The sequence below is a fragment of the Aegilops tauschii genome, chromosome 5, assembly GCF_002575655.3.
Source record: "Aegilops tauschii subsp. strangulata cultivar AL8/78 chromosome 5, Aet v6.0, whole genome shotgun sequence".
Lineage (NCBI taxonomy): Eukaryota > Viridiplantae > Streptophyta > Magnoliopsida > Poales > Poaceae > Aegilops > Aegilops tauschii.
The window spans coordinates 335,486,716-335,496,191 of NC_053039.3; the positions used below are offsets into that span (position 1 = coordinate 335,486,716).

General features: G+C 50.3%; 1 pseudogene; it reads left to right on the plus strand.

The window, feature by feature from the left end:
• Positions 1–4,769: 4,769 nt before the first annotated feature.
• On the plus strand, positions 4,770–8,838 carry LOC109772054 (uncharacterized; annotated as a pseudogene).
• Positions 8,839–9,476: the final 638 nt, after the last annotated feature.

Consider the following 9,476-nt stretch of genomic DNA (forward strand, 5'->3'; position numbering starts at 1 on the left):
CGTGATTTCCTCTGGCACGGTAGCAAAGATGCACATACTGGTTGCTGCATCGTGTCCTGGCAAAAGGTGTGTCGCCCCTGGCGCTCGGTGGCCTGGCGATTCATGACCTACACCACACCGGAGTGGCTTTACGCACACGCTGGCTCTGGCTGCAGCACACTGACCTCGCACGCGCCTAGAAACATCTCCATCTGTCATCCGACCCCAAGGCTTCTCAGCTTTTTCGTGCCTCGACAACTTGGACCCTCGGCGACGGCAACAACTGCAAGTTCTGGCAGGATCATTGGCTCCATGGTAAATCTATCCCTAAGATCGCGCCCACCTTATCCTCCCTCATCCCGAGGCGACACAGAGGACGGCGACTTGTTAGTGAGGCTCTTACCGGTCATGGCTGGATCGCGGACATCCACGGCAACCTAAATCCCCTTGCGGTCATCGAGTATATTGAGTTGTGGAGATTTCTCCAAGGCATTGAACTCTCCGAGGAGCCAGATAAGCTCTCCTAGAAGTGGACTATCGACGGCAACTACACGATGCGGTCTGCCTACCACACGCTATTCCTTGGGGCTACCACCGCACCCTACCGGCAGCTCATCTGGAAGACTTGGTCTCCCTCTAATGCGAAGATCTTTCTCTGGCTAGCCTCCCTCAATCGATGTTAGATCGCGGACCGTCGCGCGCGACACGACCTGCCGCACGACCACATCTGCAAACTGTGCGGCCAGGACGACGAAACTCTCCACCACCTCCTCGCTGGATGCGTCTTCTCACGCATTATTTGGCATGACATCTTGGCCTGGTGCCGCATACCCACAATACTGCCCGATGGCAGCACCGGCTTCTTCGACCGCAACAAAGACAAACGTGCTGGCCAGCCTATGCAAAGGACTTAACTCCCTTATCATCCTCACATCCTGGGCCATCCAGAAGCACCGCATGCAGTCCTCTTCGACAACATAACACCCTCCTATGTCAAACTTCTCGACGACATCAAACAGGAGGCGAAACTATGGGCAAGAGCCGGCGCCAAAGGGCTCGATCAGACCATTCTTGTAACGGCTGAGCATCCTCCTATTTCTCTCTGCTCACCTCTGTGCCTGCGTACCGCCATCTAATGTGCACGATACCCAGGACGCCAACCTTGTATTCTCTCCCACCCTATCAATGAAATGATACGCAACCTCGCGTATTCGAGAAAAAAAAACTTAAATCTTATTGAACGACCTCAACCAGATAATCAGGGATTACTATATGATTCAACACATCATCTAGAATATTCTAGAATGTTAAGTGCTTGCCTAGCACAAGAATGGGCAGTGTTGCTAGTGCCTTAGTGGGTTCGCCTAGTCCATGTGCGTTAGTTTCTTCGGGCCGTTACTGGCCGTGGTTGACAGGCACAGGTAGACGCCTACACACCCGGGAACACGAGGATTGCACTGGCCGGTTGTTTGCTGCACCGAATAGCGGTCTATTGGCCTCGCTTGCAACGCCAACCTGGACGTCGTCACGTACAGTTGTACGTACGCGCCACACATCATCCTATGGCTTTTTTTGCACGTCATCCTATGGTTTGACCCGTCTCAAAGGGTGCTCTGTGCCAAAACATCCCGCCTACGCACAACACATATGATCGGTGATGATCTGGAAAACGTATCGTAAGCAAATTAAGGAGTAGTAGAAGATTTGGATCGAAGCAAATCAAAACACCAAGTGTAGAAAGTATATATATACAATGCACAACTCAGAGGAATTAATTGCATGCATTGCATGCACACCGGAGGATGGCAAAAAAGGAAGATGCATGCACCAGATGGACGTATCTGGTGCAATATTACTTGGTGTAGGTGTAGAGGACCCACGGACAAAAATTGTTGGAAGAAAGTTTACCTTTTCCTTCTTTGGAGCAACATGAAGGAAGAGGACGAGATATAGAAAGGCAATTACCCGGCAGAAATTAATTCAATCCTAATTCAATACCCTACTGAGGATGGACGGATGAGGAGACAAAAATGGAAAAGTTGTATCCAGCTTTTATTTTTAGCCTGTTATACAAGTGTCACGTTGTAGAGCAACGAAGGGGTGTAAACGCACTGGTGGCTATGACAACTGTCGTGCCGGTTTAAAAGGTATGGGGTAAAATAAGAAAATAATTAACACGAGCATTTATTATAATAAAATTTCTAATAAAATTTGTCCAAAGTATCATATGCACATGCACGGGACCACACCTCCCTCGTGCTCTTTGAGTGAATAGCAAACAACTTTGCTATGACCACCCTATGTTTTTTTATTTTCAACCCGAGAAATAAGAATGTTGTCATCCACATATCTTACACTATGGCCCTTCATATATAAATTTACCTCGCTCCTTACTTTTTATAAGCATTTAGCCCTCTTTTGGTACTCTTGAATAGACTACACCTTCAGTCGATGTATTAGTGCCCCGTTAACCCCCCGGCCCCCCACCCGCCAACTATCACATGTCGAGCTCATCGTGTTCTCATGACCCGTCCATATATCAATATCCCCCCCCCCCTCACATAGTGGCGGAGTTAGCATTCAAGCGACACACGTGCCCAAAACTAAGCCTTTTTTATCTACCGTAGAGCGTATCCCATGCCATACGAAAGAAAATCTGATGGCTCATGTGCTATCCCTGAATACGACGAGCAACACTTGTGTGACCAACCAGTGGGGAACGCTCACCACTTCGACAAGTGGCGTTCTTGTCTAGCATTGGCAGGGGCGTCGGGGCGGCGAATACACATTAGATGTAGGCCACGCGTGTGAATTGGTCTGGTTCTATGGCACAACGGGCAAGCCAACAGATGGGTCGTTCTAGCGTCCGGTCCAATAAACTGGCTGATCAACTCACTCGTGCCCCGACCGCTTGCTCCTATATGGGCTAGAGTTAGTATGCTGAGTTTGGACCGAGTAAAAGAGTGAGTGCTCACATAGATTTAGGGACCGGTAGCTTTTTAACGGCCTGGTTAGTATTTCACGCCATATGCCAAGCCAAGCGCCTGGTAAGAGAACTTCCCGATGCCCCGACCGTCGCCCTGGGTGCCTAGGGCCCATCTCCGCGCCGCCCTAGTCTATCATGCTCTAACAAAGGGGCAAGGGCTTGTTTGAAACCGCATGCACGTGCGGCGTACGTCAACTCCAGCCCAACTCAAATAAGATGCTCGTCATTTTTGACCCATATACACCCTCAACCCCCCCCCCCCCACACACACACTCACATATCATGGTAGACATATTTCCCGCCAAATATCAACATTTTCCTTCCTCCCGTGTCGTGGAATTGTCACGGCAGATGTCCTCGTGCAAGGACTTAGTCGTGGAGCCATCGCCGCTAGGAAGCTTAAAGGGATTAAACGGGACAAAGGACACGAAGATTATACTGGTTCGGCCCCTTACGTTGAAGGTAAAAGCCTGCTCCAGTTGTGGTGGTATTGCTTAAGGTTTCGATGACCAGGAGCTAAACCGCTCTGCTTGGCTATCGATCTGATCTTACTTGTCCTGAACCGCCGCCGGGTCGTCCCTTTATATAGAGAGGTTAACGCCCAGCGGCTCTCAGAGTCCCGACCGGCTTATAAACAGCATCCGGCTCGGACTCCTAACTATTCTTGACTTACACTACAAGTCACGGCTTACGGCGGTTTACCACTACGGGCCTTAAGCCGCCTCTGGGCCTTAAGCCCATCACTGACCCGCCATCTTCGAGCTTGACTCTGGGCTTCATGCGATGATCGTCTCAGTGTAACCCGGCCCCTCCTGGGCGGGTGACACCAGTAGTTATATCCCCAACATCCCGCGTACAATATTCAAACAAAAGGCACATACCAGTGTTCCAATGAAAGGGGTAAGGCCTTTCTGAAACCGAACCCGGCCCACTCAAACATCATGCTAGTCCTTCCCGTTCATACATCAATCCCACTCCCTCCCCATGCACGTACCGTGCTCTCCATTTCCCGCCCATATATCAACATCTCCCCTCCCCTCGCATATCAATGTTCCGACGAAAGGGGCAAGTCATGTATGAAACCGCTTGCACGTGCGGCGTGCGCCTATACATCATACCCCACTCAAATATCATGCTCATAGTTTCCCGCTCGTATATCATCCCCTTCCCCCTGCTTATATATCATGCTCGTCATTTCCCACCCATATATCAACGTTTCCCCTCCCCTCGCGCATTATGTTCCGGCAAAGGGGTAAGGCATGTCTGACACTGTCTGAACGCATCTCGTACGCATATACATCAGCCCCCCGCTCAAATATCATGCTCGTAGTTTCCCTCCCATATATCACCCCCCTCCCAATCACATAGCTAGCACGCTCCCCATTTTCACCATGGATGCAAAACTCCAGCAGCCCTTGGACATGACTACCCAATAGAATGAGGACCAAACTGCCACATTTTTTTTGAGGGAGGACCAAACTGCCACTTCCCACCTCTGGGCAAGCTTCACCCTAAGTGGAAATCGTCATAACTTGAGGACACTCTCTGCGAAACCACCAGTATTTCCTCCTATAAAATCCCCCCAAGACCCCATCTCTCGAACATTGTGTTCACAGGAACAAGAATTCAGTCCAGAAATAGTAGTCCCTAACAGCACCCTGTCCCTGGCCCCCTCCCGTTTGAATCACCCTCCCCTCGGCCGCTTCCCCGTTTCGCTGTCGTCCACTGCCAGTGCCAGCCAGGTGAGAAGGCCATGAGTAGCTCGCGCTCTCGGGCGGCTGTGGTGGACGAGGGTAATGCCAAGATGGCAGCGAGGAAGTGGGTCGGGTGGGAGGAGGAGAAGGTCGTGCTGGGGGACGACGACGGCGAGGAGTGCAAGGTGTGCTACTACCTCTGGTGCGCGACACCCAAGGACAACGGTAAGTGCGAGAGGGATCTGGCGGTGGTGGGTAAGTACTAGGGACCTGGGAACATAGCCTACTCGGCGGACGTGCAGTTTCTGCTGTCCCTCGAGACGGCGCTGGAGTCTGGGTCAGCATCCGCTAGGGTGATGGCGCTGGCGTCGGAGATCACCGGGCTCAGGTGGAAGTCCAGGAGGGAGATCATGGACTGGCTCACCTCGCTCGTCGCAGGTACCACGTGCTCCTTTTTTCCATGCCCTAGTGGTGAATTTTTCTGGTCGTTTTAGTACCATGTGATTAAGCTGACGGATCAGGCCGCTAGAATTCTCACCATGCATCTCCGACGATCGATCTGATCATGTTTGGTTACTGTTTAGTAGGGGTTTATGTCTTGAGCACAAGATCCATTCTTATTCTATTTTCTTGTGTTTCTAATGTTTGAATCTGAATGTTTAGGAGCTCTGTAGCGTTAATACACACGCTGCTCCTACGCCCAGCCAGATCGTCAGTTTCTTCTACTGTTTCGTCACGTTTTTGTTCGGTGCAGGATTCAGTACAAGCTAGGGATCATATCCATGACCATCTTGCAGTGCTCTCCTTTTATCCCTTTCCTTTACTAGCACTACTCTGGGATATCTTTTGTCTAATCTAATAGATCTACTCCTTTTTGTCAAGATGATGACAACATATTGTTAGATATCTTTTCTCTAATCTTATATATAGATCTACTCCTTTTCTCATGTATCGCCCTATGTATCTTCTATCTTGGCTTGTTCCTGATGTATATGTTTGGTTTGCTAGATCTGATTTATGCGATTCTTTCCTTTTGTGCTTGGTTAACTTTTTTTAAGATTAGTGTTTGGATAACTTAGATGTTTCCTCTTGTGTTTGGTCTTCTGAGGCCAATATGATGTGGATAGAAATCGACTAACTTGCCCCATTGTTGTCGTCTTTGTAGATCCTCCGTATGGAGCCTTTGGATTGACTTGTCCCGACCACCATGATGGTGGTAGCGCTGCATCTAAGGTACATACGATCTTACAAGCCGTCTTCCTGAGAAATGCTTCCTCTCAACGAAATTAACGTTGGCTGTTCATTCAGGGTATCCTCGATGTTGCTGGGGAAAACAAAGAAGGGTTCACATGGATATGCAAACTGCCCAATCTTGATCAATGTCGGAAGCATTACAAATCCTTTTGGCGAGGGAGACTGAGAATTTCGGTACGTGTTCATCAACTTACCCCTTGTTTTCTTGTTTTGTTTTCACACACGGACAGATCTATATATCTTGGTTTACAACTTTACATCTATATGTCTTTGTAGGTTCATGATTTTGTGTTCATCAATTGTGGAGGGAGAGAGAGCCATGTTGCCTATGTGGAAGACATGTACGAAGATGCCAGCGGGAAGAAGATGGTGCTGGCACGATGGTTCGAGGAACAAGACGGTGAGCACGGTGTTGTATTGCCCCCGATCTTTATCGCAGGGAGATCTTCTTTGGCTATGGTCTGCAAGATCTGAGGGTTGAATTTTTGGAGGCGGTGGTCCCAGTCCTGAATCCAGAGCACTTTGAGATGTTCAAGAAAATACATGGAGGGCGCAGTAGCTGGCAGCCCTTTGTATGTCGTCGGCAGATCGAGGATAACACCGTCGGGCCCTTTGACATCGCGCAGCAGCTGCAAGGATATGCAAACCAGGAGATTGTAAAGGCAATTGTGGTGCAGGCCAAGCCACCTAATAACAACAAAGGTAAAGCTGCCATTACTGGCCTGGCCGCCAAGAACCATGCTGGTTCTTCCAGTGCTGCCATTATCAGTGACAAAGCCATGTAGAAGCACATGGCCCCTCCATCCCCATGCAGCACAACTCCTTCCAACTCTGTTGTTGGTGACAAGACCATGGAGAAGCACAACCAGAAGCCCCCTCCATGCAGCGCAACTGCTTCCAACTCTGTTATCGTTGACAAAACCATGGAGAAGCAGAAGGAGATGTCCCCTCCATGCAGCGTAACTCCTTCCAGCTCTGTTATTGGTGACAAAACCATGAAGCAGAAGCCCCCTCCATGCAGTGCAACTCCTTCCAGCTCTGTTATGGGTGACAAACCCATGGAGAAGCTGAAGCGGAAGCCCCCTCCATGCAGCGCAACTCCTTCAAGCGTTGTTATTGGTGAGAAAACCATGGAGAAGCAGAAGCCCCCTCCATGCAGCGCAACTGCTTCCAGCACTGCTATCGGTGACAAAATCATGGAGAAGCAGAAGCAGGAGCCCCCCGCATGCAGCGCAACTCCTTCCAGTTCCAGCTCTGTTATGGGTGACAAAGCCATGGAGAAGCAGAAGGAGAAGGAGATGCCCCCTCCATGCAGCGCAACTCCACACAGTGTCACCATTGGCCAGACCGTCGGAAGCAGTGTTGTTCCCCGCGGCGTGGTGAACTGTCAGACCCCCGTGCAGAATCAGCCGCCCCCGAGTGGTACTAGTAATGCAGCAGCCAGTGATGCGTCAACCATGGTGAACCCTGCTGAGAAGATGTTCCAGCCCGACAGCCGTCTTGAAGCCCTGAGCCAAGACAGCAGCGTGAGGGGCTATTGGTTCAAATGCGTGGTACTCAAGAGGAACGAGCAAAATGACAAGATCTGGGTGCGGTACCAAGACCTTCGAAAACCCGAGGGCAAAGGACAGCTCAAGGTCGGTCCTGCTTCCTCTTCTTTCTCTGGTATATATATCTTGCATGTGTTGACGACGATGATGATGATGTTGTGCTCAACACGAGTTTCCTTTCCTTGTTTTGCAGGAATGGCTCAAAGTTGCAAGAATTGCGGAGCCTGGCCGCCTGGGCATTCGCCTTGCCAAAAGGCCCATGCTCCGCCCGCAGCTCCCATCACGTTACAGGAAGATCGATTCTCCGGTGGATGTCGGGGTCATCGTCGACGCGTGGCTCAACGGCGGATGGTGGGAGGGGATCGTGCTGCAGCCGGAGACTGCCGGCCACGTCCAAGTTTATCTCCAAGGTGAACTGACTGCCGGCTTTGAGCTCTCTTTGTAATGGTAGTAGTACATAGAACTTAGAACACTGGACTGGAGCTCTCCCTCATGCATGCTTGCTTGCTGAAATTTCCAGGGGAGGGGAGACTCGTGGAGTTCAAAGTGGACGCTCTGCACAAGTCGTTTGAGTGGCGTGAGGAGCAGTGGATGCCTCTAGATGCAAGAACAGATGTTGCAGCCAAGATAACCCTTGACCTAAAGAAGCAGAAGGCGGCGGCCGCGGCCGCGGCAAGCCCAACAGGACTGCTGCTGCAACCTCGGGAGGATCCTGGAACTGCAAACTCTGTTCCTCCACGGAAGAGGATCCTAGAACTGGGTCACCCTTCCGAGGAAGAAAGGCTGCTGCAGGATAGAAAGGGCAAGGGTCCTGCTGATGTACCTGCCAAGACAGTTCCAGACAAGGCAAGCCTGCAGCAGCGACGTGAGGAGGGTGATGGAGATGGCATGTCCCGTGGTGGCGGCTCGGCCGATGCCAAGCAGTGCCGGGTTGATCCTGCAAACTCTGACGGCCTCAACTGCGCTGAACGCAAGGGTAAGGCTGCGAAATCTTCTCGCGTCAAGAAAATGGGGTCTTCGGAGGGCAGCGGCAGCCAGGGAGGCACCAGTGGCTCTGCCTCCAGTGGAGGCGCTGCGCCGGTGAAGCCAGCAGTGCCTATGAAGGAGGTATGCGTCACCAATGGAGAGGCTCCTCTCGTCGCCATGGACGAATCGGAGGTGATCGACCTGACCATGTATGACTGAAGCTGGTAGCAGGATGTAATGAAGTCTTTCTGGCCTCAACTTTCCATTTATGAACTGTTATTTCCCAAACATTTCGTGCATTCGCCCATCGCGTTTGTGCGTGCTTTTTATTACCATTCTAGGCACATAGTTGTTTGTGCTTTCTGAACTTCAAATAAAAGGAGACATTCGTCGTATGTTTTGCTCCTCATGTTATTTGGTGTCTGTCAACTTGTTAGGAATTCTTGTTTTTTTTAACTCAAAAAAAATCTTGCTTTTCTTCTTCTTCCTGGAGTACACCAAGCGGTGTATCATCATGCATCCAAAGGAGAAAGCCAGGCAGGTTGTTGGCTTGGTGGTTCAGCCTCCTAAACTGGCCCAGGAATCTGATCCTGCCCAAACATGCTGCAGGTTGTGACCAGTTCTCACTAAATTGTAGTCTTACTACTTCACTGGGTCGCCACTTTCCTTGCTGCATACAGTATTAATCTCCTGGTGAAACTGGCAGGGTCAAACTAGCCGGCTACATAATCTGGTGGCCTGCAACTTTCCACCATTATCATCACTTATCACCGCGAAAGCGCATGATGATTCTCGTTTTCGCTTGTAAAGATGAAGTCTAGATTCTAATTCTAAGCGCACACAAGGCTGGCGGAGTCAAGACTCAAGACTGATGCCATGAGAAACTAGATAGAAAAGCTCGGTTATGTTCACACAGATTTTGCCAAGCCTTTTCCTAGGTTGTTCTCGCTGACAAAGATGAAGCCTCTTGTGGCGCATACATGTCTTTATTATTGTGAGGCTTGTGTCACCACTAGTGTATCGATATCTATCGGCATAATGAATGGT